Source organism: Lagenorhynchus albirostris, chromosome 10 (genome assembly GCF_949774975.1).
Source record: "Lagenorhynchus albirostris chromosome 10, mLagAlb1.1, whole genome shotgun sequence".
Taxonomy (NCBI): domain Eukaryota; kingdom Metazoa; phylum Chordata; class Mammalia; order Artiodactyla; family Delphinidae; genus Lagenorhynchus; species Lagenorhynchus albirostris.
Window position 1 is genome coordinate 81,568,602 of NC_083104.1, and position 22,639 is coordinate 81,591,240.

The window sequence follows — 22,639 nt, forward strand, 5'->3', positions numbered from 1 at the left end:
AGAAACTGAGAATTCCCTGGCGGTCCAGTGGTTAGGACTACAACCTCTCACTGCCGAGGGCCTGGGTTCAATCCCGGTGGGGGAAGTAAGATCCTGCAAGAAGCGCGGTGCGGCCAAAAATGGAAGGAAGGAAGGGAGGAAGGAAAGGAAGGAAGGAAGGAAGGGAGGGAGGGAGGGAGGGAGGGAGGGTTAGGATGGTGGCGGGGAGGCAAGGAAACTCAGACAATAACTGGAGACGAAGAAAGCGTGGTAGGGAGGACCCAAAGCCTCCACACCCGTCCCTGCTCCCCTTCCTGTTGGTGTTGGAGGGGACAACGCAGTCCTGGGAGGCACAGCTGGTGCAGACACTTGGGTTGCTCCTAGCAATTTCTGATGAGCTTAAACTGGGAGGAGACTAACTTTTTTCCTTTGAAAAGCAGGCTCCTAAAATGGTACTGACAAAGTGGTTTGCAGGGCAGAAATAGAGACACAGATGTAGAGAACAAACGTATGGACACCAAGGGGGGAAAGTGGGGTGGGTGGTGGTGGGATGAATTGGGAGATTGGGATTGACATATATACACTAATATGTATAAAATAGATAACTAATAAGAACCTGCAGTATAAAAAATAAATGAAAAAAAATTCAATAAAAGAAAAGTAGGCACCTAATCTCCCACTCTGATGGGTTTACCAATTCATCCTGACGAAACACAAGAACAAAACAAAGTCAAATTCTGATCTTTCTGGCCAATAGAAGGTCTGCACTCTCCCCATTCCTCACTTGCTTTAGGACTCCACACAGTGAACTGCTGGGCTCCAGACCTGCTGCCCTCAGGCCAGCCCCCTCTCCTGCCAGACTCCGCCTCTCGTCCAGCTGCACTCAGCTTTGTCTCTACTCTCCTCATCCTTTTCCCTCCCCAGAACCATCCCTGAATATCTCTCACCCTTTTCAAAAGACTTCTCCTGGAGTACAAACTCCTCTGAACCGCAGGAAAAAAGAGAGGCAAAGACCACTGAGAGAAACCCTGAAGGGCACCTGTGGCTCCGCCTCTAGACATCCCATACCATCCCCTCCAGCTCTCTCTCTGTGTAAATCTCGGGTACCCAAGTTGGGAACCACTGGTGTAAATGGAGAGTCAAAATTTAGGAAACCTTCCCACCTTGGCACTACATTCAAGACTTTGGTGTTATGGTCACATGTGCCTTTATTTCTGGATATGGGACAATGGCACTCATCAGATCAGCAGACTGCAAACACCCCCCCCCAAAAAAAGGCTTAAAGCACTCTGCATTCGGGAGGAGGGTGAGATGCGGTGACCCTGTGACTCCAAGTCTACAGGTCACTCCTACACAAAGGGATACTGAAAAGCGGTGCAGGACAGTCCATTCCCTCCAGGGACTGGTCAGGGAAGTCAGAGCCACTGAGGGTGGATGTCAAATTCCCTCAAAGAAATATCATTGCAAGGAAACCTTTGTCACACTTTTAAGCCCACACAAATGCTCAAATAGAACCAACATCAGAAAACCAAAATCCTAGTTCAGATGACACCACTGAAGTTGGCTCTAAGGCTTTGTGGGACCCGTTAGGTAGAAAGAACAACTCTATTTAGGGCTATAGCTCAATAGCCCCTACATCTTGGGGCCCCCAGAAAGGACACTATCTCTTCAGCAGCACACAGTGAGGTCATTTCTGAGAAAAACTGTAAAATCTCCTTGAATTCCTGAGGTTCTTACATTTACTCAATGACTTTGTAGATGTTGATTTAGTCTTTGAACATCTTGGAATTAATCTGCTTTACTCTAAGTATAGAACTGGAAGCAGGAAACAAGGGACTGACCCTGAGCTATGGCCCCACCCCGTGGCTCTTTTAGGCAATAATCATAAGAGATTTTGAGCCAGTGAAATCCATGACTAGGTAAACAGTAAACTCTCCATTTCAACAAATGTTTCAGATATTCCAGCTTGCCTAGTAATGTTCTAACTTGAACCCAGTCTCAACATTTAAAATTTATATTTTTATATTGCTTTTTAAATAATTCATGTATATTACACTGAGTTTGTTGCAGTAAGCCACGTGGAATCAAGTGTGGAATTAAGATAAGTAAATAAATGTGTGGTTCTTCATTGACTTACTGCTCACGCCATCTTTAAAATGTATCAACATTAAATCCAGTCACTTCTCACAGCTCTACTGCTTCCATCCTAGAACTGTCCTCCCCACAATAGTAAACAGGCTAGCCTTCCAGGTGGGCTCCCTGCTGGCTCTCATGCCCTGCTGTCTGTTACCCACGTAACAGATGACATGAATTTTTAAACTGAGTTAGACCACATCCTCACCACCACATCCCACAGAACACTGCAGCGTCTTCCTTTCGTAGGCAGAATGAAATCCCAGTCCCTCACCACTGCCTACAAGCCCCTTATGACAGGGACCCTCTGGCCACCCTGGCCTCAGCCCACCACTGGCAGCCCGGCTCACTCATCTACTCATATGGGCCTCTGACACTGCCCAGTCCTGTCCCAGGGCTCCTGTCCCTGCTGTGACTCCCCAAGTGCACCTCCTCCCCAGAGACTCACATGGGTGCTCCCTCCTCCATTCAGGTCCAGTGTCCCAAGGTCAAGTCCTCAGAAACATCATGTCCAACAAACTCTCTGAGATATTTGCCTTGCCATTGCCACCACCAATCTTCTAGCCCAGCCATATTTTTCTCCAGAGCAATTATCACTGATAGCAGAATAATTGCTTTTGTCATCTGTATCACTGAAATATATGTTCTTTAAAACAGGAACCTTGTCTACTTGTCACCACTTGTATCTCTAGCACATAGAACAGTCCCAGTACATAGTAGGGACTCAGTAAATATGGGTTGAATATAAGCTGGCATAGTGGTTTTGAAAAGCAATTTGAAAACATGTATGACAAGCCTTAAAAATGTTCATACTGGGCTTCCCTGGTGGTGCAGTGGTTGAGAGTCCGCCTGCCGATGCAGGGGACACGGGTTCGTGCCCCGGTCCGGGAAGATCCCACATCCCGCGGAGCGGCTGGGCCCGTGGGCCATGGCCGCTGAGCCTGTGCTCCGCAGCAGGAGGCCACAATAGTGAGAGGCCCGTGTACCGCAAAAAAAAAAAAAAACCAAAAAACTTCATACCATTTGACCCAGTAATTTCTATTCAACAAATCTATGATTTTAAAATAAAATATAGAAGGATATTTAGGTGTAAGAATTTTATTTTTTTAAATTTTTGGCCATGCCAGGTGGCTTGCAGGATCACGGTTCCCTGACCAGGGATTGAACCTGGGCCTCTGCAGTGAGAGCTCCAAATCCTAACCACCAGACCACTAGGGAACTCCCTAAGCATAAGAATATGAATCAGGGACTTCTTTGGTGGCGCAGTGGTTAAGAATCTGCCTGCCAATGCAGGGGACATGGGTTCTATCCCTGGTCCGGGAAGATCCCACATGCCATGGAGCAGCTAAGCCTGTGCACCACAACTACTGAGCCTGAGCTCTAGAGCCCACGAGCCACAACTATTGAAGCCCTTGCACCAGAGCCCGTGCTCCGCAACAAGAGAAGCCACCACAACAAGAAGCCTGCGCACTGCAACAAAGAGTAGCCCCTGCTTGCCACAACTAGAGAAAGCCCGCGCTCCGCAACAAAGACCCAACGCAGCCATAAATAAATAAATAAATAAATAAAGACTAGGTGCTTTCACTGCTGTGGCCTGAGTACGATCCCTAGTCAGGGAACTAAGACCTTACAAGCCTCACAGCGTGGCCTAAAATAAAAAGAATATTAATCAGATTTTATTTGTAATGGTAAAAAATGATACAGAAGAGCAGGTATATCTTTTTTTTTTTTGGAGATAGTATACAGCTGGTAAAAGCAGTGTTTAAGGAGAGTTTGTAATATCATATATAAAGTTGCTTACTGATAATAATAATGTTTTCAAAAACAAGATTCAAAATAATTCATAATGTATGACTACAGCTAACTACAGCTATGCAGTCCTGTATGGACAGACACATGAATACATGGGAAACAGCTGGTGGGAACTAACGGCCTGTCAAAGGGCTCACCATGATCCTCCCAGTGGAGACACCAGATGGTTTCCCATCTTTCTGCTTCTATACATTTTTTTTTTTTTTTGCGGTACGCAGGCCCCTCATCGCTGCAGTCTCTCCTGTTGCGGAGCACAGGCTCCGGACGCGCAGGCTCAGCGGCCATGGCTCACGGGCCCAGCCGCTCCGTGGCATGTGGGATCTTCCCGGACTGGGGTATGAACCGCGTCCCCTGCATCGGCAGGCGGACCCTCAACCACTGCGCCACCAGGGAAGCCCTATACATTTTTATATGTTGTCTGTGACTGAGCAAGCTTTACTTTTTTAATAGGATAAAGTACTTATTATGAAGTATTAAAACGTGCAAAATGAAATTTTAATGAAAAAGTCCAAGTCTCCTTTCCCAACTCAGCTTGAAGCAACATCTCTCCTTTGGACTCCACAGGGCAGAAATCCCTACTGATGGTCCTCCAGAGGGAAGAAATGAACTCTTCCTCCACAATCCTTGATCCATTCTTGGGTTTGGGAGTTGGCTGAGCAATAAAGGCAACACTAAGAATACCATCAATTATAGGTTACTGATTGTTATGTAATTTTAATCTCACCACACCTGAGAAAGTAGCATGGATTCTTTCATCTTCACAGCTTGAGAATCTGAGTCCCTGATGTACTGAATGTGTGGCCTGGATTCTCCAAAAAATGTTGGCCTTGAAACTTAAATGACACTGGACCTCCTGGGAAGCCCACCTGGGCACCACCTGGGTGACAGATGAGTGGGTCACTCTGTCACTGAGTGTGGGTCCTAGCATTTCTGGAGCTGTCTGTAGTTTTTCTCCTGAAGACTCCTACACATGCTAAAACGATGTTTTCCCTCCCCTCTTCCCACATCAAGCAGGCTTCTATTTACAGATGTAAAGATAACTTCCCTAATGTTACGACCAACAAGTGCTCTCCCCCCCACAACCCCAAGTGACTGATCCCAACTGGATAATCTAAATTTCACTGAACTTACCCTCAGGGTTGCCATTGAGCGTGTGGATCCAAGACACAAGTTATCTGGAGATTTGGGCTTGGCTGATCCGGAAAGCAGTCCTGAAAGGTAATGTTCTACTAGATGGGCTTTGGAGAGGGGAAGGAAATGCCTGGTGAGAGGAGAAGACAGATGAGAAGATTCCAAAAGCAAACCTCAGTGAGCTCTGTGTTCCAACTAAAGGGTTTGGAAAATCTCCCAGCCATTCTTGGCTTGTAGTTTCCTGTTTCAATTCCCTATGTCTATGAGAGACCATATCGGATAAACCAGACCACACCTGACTGACCCTGGAACCCCACTCTCACCGCGGTGATCCAGTGTTTGATTGCCTTGGGGTCACAGGAATGGCAGACAGACAGGTAGGGACCAGACGTGGAGGTCAGAGAGGGTGATCCAGAGGCAGTGCTCTATGGTCAGCACCTGGGGCTGCTGCAGCCCCCCAGACTGGCTCCTACACCCTCAGGGCCTTCCTCACCCCTCAGCACGTTGACCTCCAGGCCTTCCTCCACCATACCTTGGCTGTTTGGGCCTATGATGTGACAGAGGGGCTCTGATCACACTTTCTGATCCAAAGATAGGGTGACATAGTCTGACAGGCATGGGCAAACTTGAAGGATAACAGAATGGGCCAATAATGAGAGCCCTGAAGTGTTGGTAAATGGCTTCAATCAGATGTCCTAGGTGAAACTCCAAAGTGATTGATCTTCTAATTATTGAGACCTTGAGCCCACATGGACACTAGAGGGCGTCCTGAGATTGCTGAAACTACAAGTGTTGTGTCCAACCACCAAAAAAATGCCTTGTAGATTGGGCTTTCCTGCTTAAATCAAGATTTGGTCAGTAATAATAATAATAATAAAATAAAATTTTAAAATGGGAATTCCCTGGTGGTCCAGTGGTTAAGACTTGGCGCTTTCACTGCTGTGGGCCCAGTTTCGATCCCTGGTCAGGGAACTAAGATCCTGCAAGCCATGCGACGCGGCCAAAAAAACAATAATAAAAAAGTCGGTTTCTTGACCAAACAACTTGCATTTGTTAACTAATCATGCCTTTATTTTACCTTTTGATGATTGAAAGATATGTAAAGAAAGTAAATGCAGGGACTTCCCTGGTGGTGCAGTGGTTACAAATCTGCCTGCAGCTGCAGGGGAGATGAGTTTGATCCCTGGTCCGGGAAGATCCCACATGCCGCGGAGCAACTAAGGCCGTGGGCCACAACTACTGAGCCTGCTCTCTAGAGGCTGCGAGCCACAACTACTGAGCCCTCACGCCACAACTACTGAAGCCCGCGTGCCTAGAGCCTGTGTTCCACAACAAGAGAAGCCACCGCAACCAAGTATTAATTCATTAAAAAAAAAAAATCTTCCTATGTCCTTTTTTTTTTTTTTAACCTCACCATGAGGATGTGGGATCTTAGTTCCCTGACCAGGGATCAAATTCCTGCCCCCTACAGTGGGAGCTCAGAGTCTTAACCACTGGACCCCCAGGGAAGTCCCTTTTTTTTTTTTTAATTCTTATGGTACTTTATTGTATAGATATGCAATGCTTTTCTTTTTTTTGAATGTTTGAATTTTATTTTATTTATTTTTTTATACAGCATGTTCTTATTAGTTATTTTATACATAATAGTGTATCTATGTCCCCTGCACAGCATCGAAGACCCAACGCAGCCAAATAAATAAATTAATCAAAAAATAATTAATTAAAAAATAAAAATTTGCACAGAGATTGCCATATTGTCCTTCATAAAAACATTACCAATTTACAATCCAATCTGCAATATATTTGAGTACCAATTTTGGCACGATTATTTTTTAAACTATGAAAATATGTAGAGATACATATTTGGGAGCCATCTGTGTATAGATGATATTTAAAATCCTGTGACTGGGTGAAACTAGAGCGATTGGGAAAGCGGTAAGAACAGAATAAGCAGTCCAGTTAAAGCTCTTAAACATGTCAAAATTTACAGCAAAAGGAGGCAGCAAAGGAGATTGAGAAGGAGCAGCCGGGGTGGTAAGAAGAAAACTAGAACTGAGTGTCGCAGGGCGCATGGGGGGTGGGTGGGCAGAGCATATATATATATATTAATACAATCACTTCGGAGAACAATTTGGCATCTCGTAGTAAAGAAGTGCAATAATTCCACTCCTACAAACATATCCTAGCGGGACACACAAGGGACCAAGGAGAGATACCCAAAAATGTTCACTGCAGGCAGCCATGTCTGTGATAAAAACAAACTAAAAGTCAATGAAGAGGAAAAAGAGAGAGAAATTGTAGCATATTCGTACCATGGCTACTATCCAGGAATGAAAACAAATGAACTATTTGTATAAACGTGGATTCATCTCATATACAATGTTAAATGAAAAAGTATGCTACAGAATGATACATTTAGCAAGAAACAATTTATACAGTCTTAAAACATACCTAACAAGAGGATTTTAAAAATCCTTAGTAAGAAAAGCATGCACCAAATTCAAGACACACACACACACACACACACACACCCCCCAAGCCATGCCAGGAAAATGTTAATTGAAACACATGCCTATCAAAACCACGCAAAATGAAGACTGTCTGCATATGTTTCTACTGTTTACTATGTATACCACATATAGCAAATGATATTAAAAAGTTACAAATCGACAAACCTGCACGGTGCCTCCATAAGGCTTTCTTATAATTCTCTATTCTTTTCTTCCAACTAGAACTACTTTGTAAAAGCTTTGTGAAGTAAATCCAGAACTGAGCAAAATAAATAAAAAGAAAGAGTTGTCAAGTATGGGGAAAGCTGCTGAGAGGTAAAGAAAGATGAGGACATAGACATCTCCATTAAGATTAACAGTACTATGTTAGTGACCTTGACCAGAAGAGACTTCCTTGAGAATGTGAGCAGAAGCCAGAATGAAGTGAATAGAACCAAGAAAGAAGGATGAAGGAAGGACCACAGGCACAAATAGGTCTTGGGTGTCAAACTCTTGGCGGGGGTGGGGGGGTGGGGGGGTGGGGGGGCAGGTGGACTGGGAGGCAGGGCTGCATTCTGAGCATTCTTTGAATCCAAAGCTTAGGGAAAGCGAATTAACATTTATGAAGCTCTTTCCACAATCTTCAGAGGGATCTTCTGAAATAGCTTTCACAACCTGAAGAATGAATTCTCCAATAGCTCCTGGGTCCCTCAGAGAAATTAAGTACTTTGGCCTACTTTCTGAATACAAAGACAATAATATGAAGTTCCTGTGGGCTAGAACCTCACAATCTGGGCCATTATTCTCAATAATGTGTGAAAAATCAGTAGATTTTGCTTTCCAGAAGAATTTTTTTTCTTTTAAAAAGAAACTCCTTTGTTAGAATGTTTGCAATACATGTATCCGACAAAGGATTTGTATCCAGAGTATATAAACAACTGCTATGACTTGATAATAAAAAGACAAACAACAACAACAACAAAACTGAGTAAAAGACTTAAATAGGCACTTTACAAAGGGAAGATACATGAATGGACAACACATATATGAAAAAGTTCTCAGCATCAGTCGGGAAAATACAAAGTCAAAACTTTGAAACCACAGTTAGAAATCACTACACCCATCAGAAAAGCTAACAGTAAAAAGATTAATAACCATAAATGTTGGCAAGGATGTGGAACAACCCAAACTCTTATCCATTGCCTATAGGAATATAAAATAATTACTTTGGAAATTAGTTTTGGATCTTCAAATAAAGTAAAACAACAAGAAATCTATGACCAGCATGTACATTCCTTGGTATTTACTCAAGAGAAATCAAGATAGGGCTTCCCTGGTGGCGCAGTGGTTAAGAATCTGCCTGCCAATGCAGGGGACACGGGTTCAAGCCCTGGTCCAGGAAGATCCCGTATGCCATGGAGCAACTAAGCCCGTGCGCCACAACTACTGAGCCTGTGCTCTAGAGCCCACGTGCCACAGCTACTGAAGCCTGTGCACCTAGAGCCTGTGCTCCGCAACAAGAGAAGCCACCGCAATGAGAAGCCTGTGCACCTCAACAAAGAGTAGCCCCCGCTCGCCGCAACTAGAGAAAGCCTGAGCACAGCAACGAAGACCTAATGCAGCCAAAAATAAATAAATTAAATAAATAAATATATTTTTTAAAAAAAAAAGAGAAATCAAGATATATGTCTATAGAAACCATATACAAGAATGTTAGTAGTTGCTTTACTTGTAGTAGCCAAAAACTGAGAATACCCTCAAATAGCCAAAAACTGTGGCCCAATCTTCAATGGAATACTGCTCAGCAATTAAAATGAAGAACTACTGATACATACAACAACATGGATGGATCACATTGATATTATGCCAAAGGCAAAAAGCCAGACACAGAGAAGACCATACTCTGTGAGTGCATTTGTATCAAGTTTTAAAACAGGCAAAACTACTCTGTGGTGATAGTCACCAGATCAGTGGATGCTTTTGGTTGGGGAAGGGGGACTAAACGAAAGGGAGTAAAGGGAACGTTCTAGGGTGAAGGGAACATTCTATATTTTGATAGGGGTGTGGGTGACATGGCTGCATATCTTTGTTAAATTTCATCGATTGATTCACTAAAGTTCTGTTCATTTCACTATATGTACATCATACCTCAATTTAAAAATGTTTCTAACAAAAAAAATGTTAATGTTTTTGTTTTGTTTCCTTTGCATGGTATGCGGGATCTTACTTCCCTCACCAGGGATCAAACCCGGCCCCTGGCAGTGGACACGAGGAGTCCTAACCACTGGACCACCAGGGAATTCCCCAAAATTGTTAATATTAATAATAAAAATAAGATAATTGAAGGCAAGATGTATGAAGACATCTACCACAGCACTGTAAAGGTAAAAACTGGAAACCACAAAAAATCCATCAGTAGGGGGCTGGTTAATTCAATACAAATACAATGGAATTCTCCATTTTTGTGTCTTCTTTAGCTTCTTCAGAAGGTGACTTGGTATTATTGTGTATCTTTTAAAACATTTGTCTACCTTCCTTCAACTGTAGACTCTTTGAAGGTAGGGACTACTTCAAGTTTTAACAGTCTGAAAGTCAAATATTCTGCCCTGTTATCCCTATAAAGATATGAATAATCTAATCAAACGATTCTCTCCTGAGCTCATTGAGAGCTCCTGCTCTTCGGACCCCTCCCACACCCTGTTTCAATCTACCAAATACCATCTCGTGGGGCTGAAGCCCCAGAGAGAGTGAGGAGGCTGCACAAACAGCCTTTTCAGGACAGATTCATGACTGATGACATGAGACACCTGACAAGCACCCAAACTAGGCCAGAGAGAAGAGGGACAGAAAGAGCTCAAAACCCCTGCGGTTTGGCACCTCCACACTTTGTCAAAGAGAAGAGAGTAAAACAAACACACCACAACCACAGGATAATGAGATAAGATCCTACATACCTGCAAGCCAACATTTTGTGACTCGTATGATTTCAGGAAAGAGAGATCAGTGTGGCCACAGGAAGCATTAAGGGTTTGGGGGGCAGAGGCTTGGATGGAGGGGGGAATAGCTTGCTTCTTTGTAGCATAGGTACTCTTTGCCAGGAACTTTAGATAGAATCTCCTTTAATCTTCACAATGTTCCTGTGAAGAGGAACCTTCCATTTCAGACATCTATACCTGAGAGTCCAGAGCTTAACTAATCAGTCTACAACATCACCTGGGAGCAAAGCTGGATGGATACCCAGGACTCCAGCCTCCAAGCCTGCCCTGTTTCCATTATCTCATCTCAGGACCCCAAAGCAGGGGGAAGAATTTGAATGGGTGGTGAGACTGGGGATAATGCATCAGCTGGATCTGCACTAAAACAGTGGAGAAGCATCCCTCCCTCCCCTCCCCCATGCCTTCCTCAAACAATTGAAATCATCCCCTCTGATTTACCCAGCACCCCTTCCTCTCCCTGTCTCCACAACGGCTAGAGTTGGGGAGGAAGGAAGAAGAAATTGCTTTTGCCCTTCATGGACCCTTCTTCTCCTGGGGTCTCTGCCTTTCCACCTTTTCCCTTTTCCCACAGCAGCCCATTCGCTTCACAACTGAATGCCTATTGAGTGCCAAGAGCTGTCCTTGTCTCTGAGGATAAGAAAATGAGTAAGACAGCTCCTGCTCTCAAAGAGTTTACTGTCTGGGGGGAACGCAGGCACCAGAGAAGATTGTAATAATCTCCTTCTGTGTTACAATTAGGTGTCATCCCCATCCTTGGAGGGAGGACAGGGGTACTTCAGGGAAGGTGACCTGGATGCAGCTGACACATAGGGTATGACAGGTTCCAGAACTCTCTTTACTGGAATTCATATCTGCACACAGGTAAATAATGTCTTTCTGACTGAATTCCTTTCAGTCTTCCTGAAAGATGAGCAAGCTCATTCCAGAACAAGGCAGACGGGTGGGGTGAAGAGACCACTCCCCAAGGACACAGGCCCAAGATCTTTGGGTACCACTGGTCACCACTGCCCACCCACACTTCTCCTAGGTCCAGCCTTCTTCCAAACCTCTCACAGCCCTTGACTACATTCCATGGTGTTCCGCATGGGTACCACGGCCATAGCCAGCCTCAGAACCTGACTATTGAGAAACCAAGCAGCACTGATCCCGGCTGAATTAATAGGGAAGCTGAAGTCTCTTTGAGGCAGAGATAAACTTGGCAGTTCAGCCTCATTAAAATCTTTAATTACAATTCCAAATGGTCTGCAAAGCCATGAAAGGTCACTCAACTGATTAGCCATAACATCTACAGCTGATGAAGATACAGGGACAGGGGCATTCTTGAGAATGGAAACTGTGGGGACTGGAAACTGCTTCCATTGTTTGTGAACATAATCTGACAATGTAAAGGAAAATACCTGCCACCCCCTGACCCAGCAGTCCAAGGTGGGGAATATCTCCTATGGAGGTAGCAGCTTAAGAACATGTAAGGATGTTTATTGTAGCTTTATTTGTTGTGCTGAACTGGAAACAACTCAAATGTCCATCCAGTGAAAGACTAGATAAATTGTGACGCATCCATATCATGGACTATTATGCAGTTATTAAAAAGAAGGAGTTTAGGGCTTCCCTGGTGGCGCGGTGGTTGGGAGTCCGCCTGCCGATGCAGGGGACACGGGTTCGTGCCCCGGTCCGGGAAGATCCCACATGCCGCGGAGCGGCTGGGCCCGTGAGCCATGGCCGCTGGGCCTGCGCGTCCGGAGCCTGTGCTCCGCAGCGGGAGAGGCCACAACAGTGAGAGGCCCGCGTACCTCAAAAAAAAAAAAAAAAAAAAAAGAAGGCGTTTAATCTATATGTACAGAGGGATGTCTGTGAGTTGCAGACTATTATGAACAGCATTATCCCATCCCTGTAAAAGCAAAAAATAAAACCCTCAAATATGTGGACATCTGCTTGTATGGTCATTAATGAAACATCTGGACGGGTTACACGGCAGACTGTTAATGTGGTTATACCTCTTGGTGGTGGAAACAGAATACATTTGTTAACTTTTCGTTTATAAATTTTTGGAGCGTTTACCTATAACAAGAAGCACATATTACTTTTATACTTTAAATTTTATATTGAATACATACAAAAGTTTCTTTGCGACGGTTGCACAGCAATGTGGATGTACTTAATGCCACTGAATGGTACACTTATAAATGGTTAAAATGGTATATTTTATGTTGTGTGTATTTTACCACAATCTGAAACAAAACCAGAAGAACACCGATGCATCTTCAAATGCTCCAGTAACTGAGAATGGAAGCTGGGGCTAGTCAGAGGTTAGGAAATCAGACATGAAAGTAGATTTTTAAATTTTTTTAAAATTTTTTGTTTATTTTTGGCTGCATTGGGTCTTCGTTGCTGCCTGTGGACTTTCTCTAGCTGTGGCGAGCGCGGGCTACTCTTCGTTGCGGTGCCGGGCTTCTCATTGTGGTGGCTTCTCTTGTTGTGGAGCACGGGCCCTAGAGCGCCCGGGCTTCAGTAGCTATGGTGTGTGGGCTCAGTAGTCGTTGCTCCCGGGCTCTAGAGCACAGGCTCAGTAGTTGTGGTGCACGGGCTTAGTTGCTCCGAGGCAGGTGGGATCTTCCCAGACCAGGGATCGAAACTGTGGCCCCTGCATTGGCAGGCGGATTCTTAACCACTGCAGTACCAGGGAAGTCCCGAAAGTAGATTTTTAAAAGCATAATATTTAACTGGTGAAGAGAAGTCTGAGCATAAAAACAGTCATAATCCCATGGTGACCAAGGAAGAACAATCTCTTTTTTAAAATTTTTTTCCAAAAATAGATTTTATTTACTTATTTATTGGCTGCGTTGTGTCTTCCATGGCTGTGCGCGGGCTTTCTCTAGTTGCGGGGGGCTTCTAATTGCGGTGGGTTGCGGAGCACAGGCTCCAGGGATGCAGGCTTCAGTAGTTGTGTCACACGGGCTCAGTAGCTGTGGTGCACGGGCTTAGTTGCTCCGTAGCATGTGGGATCTTCCCGGACCAGGGCTGGAACCCGTGTCCCCTGCATTAGCAGGCGGATGCTTAACCACTGCGCCACCAGGGAAGCCCCGGAAGAACAATTTAAATTCATTAATCCAGTCAGGATGAACCAAAGCACCTCTGTCCATCAGGGTAGGGCAGAAGCCTGGCTCTGACTAGATTTAATCCAAAGGGATTCAAGGAAAAGGAAAAGTCCAGTCTCTCAAGCAGCTATGGCCCAGTGGGAGCCTCCCTGGGATTAGCCACGGGGAGCCGGGTCGGGCAGTGGGGCTCGCCCTGCCTTGGGGCTAGATGCCGGGCCCTGGCCGGTTCCTGCTTGTGCTGCTGCTGTGCTGCTGCACATACCCCCTTCATGCCCGATCCCCAACCCTGCAGCTAGAGGCTTGCCCCCCGGGGAAACCGAGGCCAGGTGCCCTGCCCCCACCGCCCCAATCATGGGGGCGCTGAGTTCTGGGGCCACTCAATTGTATCCACCCTCTCCCCTTCACCCCAAGCACACCCTCCCCCAAACCGTGGCTTCTGTGAGCCCTTTGTGAGCGCTTCCTGCAGCCCAGCAACAGAGGTCTGGGGAGACAAGGTTGCAAAAGCTGAGAGAAGATAAGGCCATAAGTAACATTACCCCAAATCCTCTCCCACCACACTTCAGTCTGAAACTTAATCCCTACACTTAGTCCTACATCATGGCAGGAACTGAGCAGAGGGGGAAATGAGTTTTATATCGAATTGGTGTTGGCAACCCCCCCACTACTGATGAACTATTTTGTGCTTGGTGCGAGGGTTGAAAAGATGAATAAAATCTCATCTTAAAGGGTATCAGTTTGGTTTAAGAAAAAAGAAAAAAACAAACGATTGAGTGAGCAGATTAGTGCAATAAAATATTAAAGATGCTATCACAGCAGAATGTGTAGGGTCAGGGACTTCCCAAAGGAGGATGTGAATTCTACATTCAGAGGTTCAGAAAGGCTTGAGAGGAAGTGGCTGAAATTCAATAATGTTGGAAGATAGGCAGGTCTTGGGCAGACAAACCAGAATGGGAAAAAGGGCACTCCAGGCAACTGGGCAGCTAGAGTGGGCTTCTGGGAATCACAGGGAGATCTGAAAATCTGACTGAGGGTAGGAAAGCATCGGCTGAATCAGAGCATATCGATTTTTAAAGCGCTCCCCTCTGCCCTTGCATTCTGGGTATTCACTAACATTAAACTCTTGACTCTCAGCCGTATTCCTTAGTCTTGTTTTCCTGTGTTACCGATGAGAGAGACAGAGACTTAGAAGTTACACAGCTTCCCTAAATTTACACTGCTGATATGTTGTTGAGTGAGAAATGCCAATCCAGATTTTTCTGATTCCAAATCCTGGTCAGGTTCGTTTCTCACAGGAGCCAGGTGGAGAAATGGACTATTTTTGAAGGCATTGGGGAAGGTCTCATTGAAGGAATCTCACGCAGGGCAGTAAAATGATCAGACTTGTGTTGAAAAAGCAGCTGTGTGGAGGACGTATGATGGGAGCTAGGAGGGTAATGAGAGAAGTCCAGAGGTGAGTGGGTGTTTCCAGGCAACACCTGGAGAATGAGCACAGGGTAGGGCTTGAAGAAGTGACTCAGAAAACCCAATAGTCATGGCTGGGGTACTGGAGCCAGTCTGGGAGGCAGGGGAGAGGAGTCAGCTCCCAAACAGGAAAGTGACAGGAGGAAGTGACATCCAGGGTCACAGGAGGCTGAGAGAGCACATCAGATAAGGGCTGAAAAGTGTTGGTGGATTTTGCAATTAGGAAGTGGATAGTAGGCTGGTCAGTCTGAGCTCACAGGCACTTCCAGTGCAGCCCGCCTGGACTGACCTGTCTCCCAAGCCGACTGAGCACAGCCACTGAGGCCAGCCCGCTTCTGAGCACCTGCTGTGGGCACGGAGCGCCTTGATAAAGCGTCACTGAACACACTGCAGCCACCCGGCTTCAGAAATGAGAGTTCATTAGCATTCACTCTGGAGATGCTCCTGTTCTTCACAGCTTTAAAGATCACTGTACCTGCTGGGTTATATTTCACGATAAATATTATGTTTTTGAAGGTGCCTTTGGGATGTCCAATAGGGACAGCTATTTTTATGCTGTTATTGTTGCAGTGGTCGCCGCCCACGTGGTGCTGGCCCTCTTTGCTTATGGCGCTTGGAATGAAGGCTGATGACAGTGGTGTGAAGGCAAACAGGATTAATGTGAATATCACCTTTTGATAGCATTAAATTGATTTTTTAAAATGATAAATGACTCTGGGATATTCATGATTTCAGTAAAGTTGCAAGAACATGTTAAAATCAAAAAAAGAAAAAAGAAAAATAAAGAGACTGGCTGGGGAAAAAAAAGAAAATAAAGAAGTTACATAAGAGTAGAATCTAATTTTTTGTTTAAAAACGCAGGGTCATGAAAAGTAACCTTTTAGAGCATTCACCAAGCTGATGACACTGGTTATGTTGGGAGGAAAGGTGTTGGAGGGCCTTTTGCTTTCTTTGTGGTGTTATTCTGAGATAGTTGATATTACTTTATTATCAGAAAAAAGCAATCAAGTAAAATATTTTGTTAATTAGACGTGAGTGGGAATGAACTCTCAGAAAGAGAAAGCAAGAAAACAATCCTGTTTACAATTGCATCAAAAAGAATAAAATAGGGCTTCCCTGGTGGCGCAGTGGTTGAGAGTCCGCCTGCCGATGCAGGGGACACGGGTTCGTGCCCCGGTCTGGGAGGATCCCATGTGCCGTGGAGTGGCTGGGCCTGTGAACCATGGCTGCTGAGCCTGCGCGTCCAGAGCCTGTGCTCCACAACAGGAGAGGCTGCAGCGATGAGAGGCCCGCGTACCGCAAAAAAAAAAAAAAAAAAAAGAATAAAATAATTAGGAATAAACTTAACCAAGGAGGTGAAAGACTTATACTCTGAAAACTCTAAGACATTAATGAACGAAATTGAAGACAATACAAGTAAACGGAAAGATATCCTGTGCTCATAGATTGGAAGAATTAATATTGTTAAAATGTCCAAGTGACCCGAAGCAATCTACAGATTTAATGCAATCTCTATGAAAATATCCATGATATTTTTCACAGAACTGGAACAAATAATCCTAAAATTTGTATGGAACCGCAAAAGACCCAAAATAGCCAAAACAATATTGAGAAAAAAGAACAAAGCCAGAGGTACCATGGGCCCTAACTTCAGACTATACTACAAAGCTACAGTAATCAAAACAGTGTGGTACTGGCACAGAAACAGACATATAGATCAATGGAACAGAACGGAGAGTCCTGAAATAAACCCATGCACATACGGTTAATTAATCTATGACAAAGGAGGCAAAAATATACAGTGGGGAAAAGACAGTCTCTCCAGTAAGTGACGTTGGGACAACTGGACAGCTACATGTAAAGGAATGAAATTAGAACATTTTCTCACACCTTATAAAAAAAATAAACTTAAAATGGATTAAAGACCTAAATGTAAGACTGGAAGTGATAAATATTCTAGGAGAAAATATAAGCAGTACACACTTTGACATAAGTCTTAGCAATATTCTTTTGGATCTGTCTCCTTAGGCAAGGGAAACAAAAGCAGAACTAAACAAATGAGAAGTAATCAAACTTAAAAGCTTTTGCACGGCGAAGAAAATTATCAACAAAACAAAAAGACAACATCCTGGATGGGAGAAGATATTTGCAAATGATATGTCTCCTAAGGGGTTGATATCCAAAAGATATAAACAGCTCATGTAACTCAATACCCAAAAAATCAAACATTCTGATTTTTAAAATGGACAGAAGACACGAATAGTCATTTTTCCAAAGAAGACATACAGATGTCTAATAGGCACATGAGAACATGCTCAATGTCATTAATCATCAGGGAAATGCAAACAAAACCACAATGAGATATCACCTCACACTGTCAGAATGGCTATCATCAATAAGACAACAAACAATAAATTTTATTGGTGCGGATGTGGAGAAAAGGCAACCCTCGTGCACCGTTGGTAGGAATGTAAATTGGTACAGATACTGTGGAAAACAGTGTAGAGGTTCCTAAAGAAACTAAAAATAGAACAACTATATGATCCAGCAATTCCACTCCTGGGTATATATCTGAAGTAAACAAAAACACTAATTTGAAAAGATATATGTTTCCCAATGTTCATAGCAGCATTATTTATAATAACCAAGATATGGAAGTAATCTAGGTATCCATCAACAGATGAACAGATAAAGAAGATGTGATGTATATATACAATGGAATATTATTCAGCCATAAAAAGAATGAAAGTTTGCCATTTGCAACAACATGGATGGACCTGGAGGGTACTATGCTTAATGAAATAAACCAGACAGGGCTTCCCTGGTGGCGCAGTGGTTGAGAGTCTGCCTGCCGATGCAGGGGACACGGGTTCGTGCCCTGGTCTGGGAAGATCCCACATGCCGTGGAGTGGCTGGGCCCGTGAGCCATGGCCGTTGAGCCTGCGTGTCCGGAGCCTGTGCTCTGCAACGGGAGAGGCCACAACAGTGAGAGGCCCGCAAACCACTAAATAAATAAATAAATAAATAAATAAATAAATAAATAAACCAGACAAAGAAAGACAAATACTGTACGTTTTTACTTATATGTGGAATCTGAAAAATAAAACAAACAAATGACTATAACAACAGAAAACAGAAAGAGACTCATAGATACAGAGAACAAACTAGTGGTTACCAGTGGGGAGAGGAGTAGAGGGAGGGGCAAGATAGGGGCACGGGATTAAGAGGTACAAACGACTAGGTATAAAATAAATAATATAGGGACTTCCCTGGTGGTCCGGTGGTTAAGACTCCGTGCTCCCTATGCAGGGGGCAGAAGTTCGATCCCTGGTGGGGGAACTAAGATCCCAGGTACCATGCGGCAAGGGCTAAAAAAAAGGAGGATATAAGGATGTACTGTACAGCACAGGGAATATAGCCAATATTTTATAACAACTTTAAATGGAATATATTCTATAAAATATTGAATCACTATGTTTTACACCTGAAACTAATATAATATTATAAGTCAACTATACTTCAATTAAAAAATTTAGAGGAAAACAGTGAGGGACTAAGGAGTAGAGAAGGACAATTTATTCTCGGAGCCTATTTTGGGAAGAGAAGAAGTGAGCCTAAAGGGAGAAATTTCTGGAAAAGGAGCCAGTGATAACAGGAGTTATGTCTAACTAACAATGTATTTTAAAATATCTACAGTTTTCTTTTCTTTTCTTTTCTTTTTTTTAGGGGGAGAGGTATTACCTTTAGTCCTCTAAGATAGGCACTATTTCCTCATTTTATACATGAGAAAAGTAAAGCTCAGAGACTTAAAACCAAGGCATTATATCTCATAAGAATCATCAATGAGGTGCTTGTTAAAAATAGATTATTGGGTCCCACTCAAACCTCCTGAGTCAGGCTCTAGAGAGGAAAGGCCTAGGAAACAAACAGCCCAGGTGATTCTTAGGCTCTGGCAAGCCTGAGGAGCACTGTCCTCAAACCTCCTATCTCTCTATTCCCCTGCTAGTTAGAAGGGAATAACCAGGGGGTCAAAGGGAGGCCAAGGAAGAAGCTTTGAAGAAGAAAAGGGATGGCCCTGTTAGGGCAGCACAGCCCATAGATGAGTGTGCAGGGTGTGTGTGTGCATTGTGGATTGGCCCACCATCCTCTGAGTAAGAGTCAGAGGTCATCTCTGAAATAAAGGGGTGCAGTAGAGTGCAGACGGTTTGAGGCCAGGGTAAGGCTTTAATGCCACTGGTGTATGGAGCAGAAGGGGTCGCGAGTCTTCCCTTGAGAGTGAACAGTCTCAGGAAGACACTGGGACGTGGAACAGCAGCAGGAGGAGAGATGCTCAAACATTCCTGGTCCAAGAGTGAAGGCAGGGAGTGGTGGGAGATGAGGGTGAAGTAAGCCTTTGAGGGGCCTTGTTTAGTCTGCTAAGGAGCTTGGAAGTCATCCTGAGAATGAAAGGGAATCCTTGAAGGAGCAGCAGAGAGCTATGCAGTCAGACACATATTTCCAGATTGATTACCCTGATTATATCAAGGAAGACGGATTTTAAATGGTTAAGACGGGAGGGAAGGAGGCCAATTGGAAAGACTCTGGCTATAAACCAAACAAGCAATGCTATGGGTTGGCTTGATGAGGATAGAGAGGAATGTCCAGATTTGAGGAATGGGAAGTTAAAAATGGGCAGAGCTTGGTAATGGTTTGAAACTGGAAGGTGTTGAGGTAGGCAGCAGTCCAGTATAAGCGCCCATGTAAAGCACACCTGCCTATTGTTTGGGAATAGCCAGTTCTGTTATAGAAGACAAGAAGACAAATGGGACAGATGGAATTTATAAAGGTAAGCACATTGGAAATCTGTGAGACACGTTAGACGTCCATAAGTATGTATCAATAGAACACATATTTGTGTGAACTGAGGTAGAAAGAGAGGGAGGGGGACTTCCCTGGAGGTCTAGTGGTGAAGACTGTGCTTCCAGTGCAGGGGCTGTGGGTTCAGTCGCTGGGGAACTAAGATCCCACATGCCATGGGGCCAAAAAAAGAAAGAAAAAGAGGGCTTCCCTGGTGGTGCGGTGGTTAAGAATCCGTCTGCCAATGCAGGGGACACAGGTTCAAGCCCTGGTCCAGGAAGATCCCACATGCCACAGAGCAACTAAGCCCATGCACCACACTAGTGAGCCTGCATGAGGGAGGGAGGGAGGGAGGGAGGGAGGGAGGGAGGGAGGGAGGGAGGGAGGGAGGGAGGGAGGGAGGGACCAAAGTAGGCACTAAATACTCATGAGCCCCAAAACATATGAGACATCTGAGGCTATCAGTATGCATAACCCAGAATTCAGGCTGCAAGAGCCTTCCACCCAATATGAACCTGATCTTAAATGTGTTAACCTCCCCTCATCACTTTCCCTTGCTCCTCATGGTGTGTTTTACCTTTATTTAATAAACCACGTGGTTCAAGCATCTTAGTTTGGTCTGTGAGCCTTTTTGTTCCACGACCTCTGGATAGCTTCACAGTACTGTACCAGGAGGCCACTGTGACATAAGTTAATTTCCCACACTACAACCCAGTTCTGACTTAAGCAAGCAGATAGGTCGGATGGTGACGCCACCTACCAGGAATGTAGGATGAGGGCCAGATTATTCCCTGGTGGGGGCTAAGAGGATATCCTTAGTTTAGATATGTTGAATTTAAGGTGATGTAGGACATTCTGTCAAGACGGCCAATAGGTGGTTGGGTACACTGATGTGAAGTGCAAGGATTTGGACAGTGGAGTCATTACTATCTAAAACTATGAGCCTGGATGAGATCCTGCAGGGCAGCAAGAGTTTCCCTTCCCATTGTTCACTCCCCATGCCCCTTACTCACTCTTTTGCTGTCCTAGTGATAGTCCTACCTCCTCACCTTCTTACAGGTGGAATCATCTCCCCAAAAAAGTGCCCACTAGAGATAACCCATTCCCACCATTTCTTTTCCCCTCAGCAACCTATTCTCTGCACTACAGCTTCATCACTGCTTCCCAGCCTAGCCCTGAGCAAGCCCATTATGAATTCTCAAGCTCTCGGATGACCAATCTTTCTAATGGCACTGCAAGGAGGGCAGGTGGGCAGAGTTCCAGGCATCCTGGTCTGAAGCCAGGGACCTAGGGGTTTGGGAAAAGCTGATTCTCAAAATGAAGGCCAAAGCCCAGTACCTTGTTATCAACTAAGAAGCATCGCGGAGCAGAAGAATCAGAGCCAAGGTGATGGGGAGTGAAGGGAAGAGCTCAAAGCAGTCCTAAAGATATGGAGTTGTTCATTCATTATCGTTAAACTAATATTTATTAAACTCGAAGCCAGGCACCCTGCTGAGCACTCTGGATACAGCACCCTTCACTGATGCTGCCTCCTCCTGGGGGGTTTCATCCCTGACTCCAGACCCTAGTGTGTACCTGATGGTGCCCAAAAGATTGGATATTGAGTATTGGGTATTGGAAAGGGTAGGACTTAAGTATAAGACTCCTACCTTTCTCCAGTCAGGGAACAGGGCTAGAGAGTTCTCCGTTGTCTCAAGAACCCCAGGACTTCCCTTCAGGTGAAAAAAAAAAAATTGTATCCAAGTTTTTCAAATCCAGGGTCTGGGAAATAAATGGCCTTTCTGACATAGCCACCTCCCCATCTCCACCAGTATTTATAGGAACCCTGGAAACCAGGTCAGGGTCCCAAGAGAAGTATATTTCTAACCTACATTTTTTTTTTTCATCTAGCAATATCTGAGGGTCTAGTAAATGCTGTTCATGGTGCTTTACCAATAATAAACATTACAATAGCAGCTACTGGGACTTCCCTGGTGGTCCAATGACTAAGCTTTGGAGCTCCCAATGCAGGGGGCCCAGGTTCGATCCCTCATCAGGGAGCTAGATCCCACATGCCACAAGTAAAAGACCCTGCATGCCACAACTAAAAAAGATCTGCATGCCACAATGAAGATAGAATATCCTGAGTGCCACAACTAAGACCCAGCGTGGCCAAATAAGTAAATAAATATTAAAAAAATAAATAGCAGCTACTAGTTCTTGAATTTCTTGAATTCTTATTGGCAGGTATGACATTAACACTGGCATGCATTATATCATTTGATCACTATTGTTATCTCCAACTCCCAGATGAGGAAATTGAGGCTTAGAGAGGTCCAGTTACATTTGCTATGGACAATATATCTAATAGTGGCATTTAGATCTGGGATTTAAACATGTTGCTGTGTAAGGCATACGGTTAATATGGTTAATAATATGGTAGTAACATTTTTTTTGCATAGTTTTTTTTTTTTTTTTTTGTGGTACGCGGGCCTCTCACTGTTGTGGCCTCTCCCGTTGCAGAGTACAGGCTCCGCACGCGCAGGCCCAGCGACCATGGCTCACGGGCCCAGCCGCTCCGCGGCATGTGGGATCTTCCCGGACCGGGTCACGAACCTGTGTCCCCTGCATCGGCAGGCGGACTCTCAACCACTGTGCCACCAGGGAAGCCCCGGTAGTAACATTTTTTAAAAAATATTTATTTATTTATTTAGGCTGCGCTGGATCT

The 22,639-nt window shown here is 44.5% G+C and overlaps 1 pseudogene; it reads left to right on the forward strand.

Moving 5' to 3' along the window:
* Window positions 1–13,843: 13,843 nt before the first annotated feature.
* On the forward strand, window positions 13,844–15,755 carry LOC132527925 (vacuolar ATPase assembly integral membrane protein VMA21-like; annotated as a pseudogene).
* The last annotated feature ends 6,884 nt before the right edge of the window (window positions 15,756–22,639 follow it).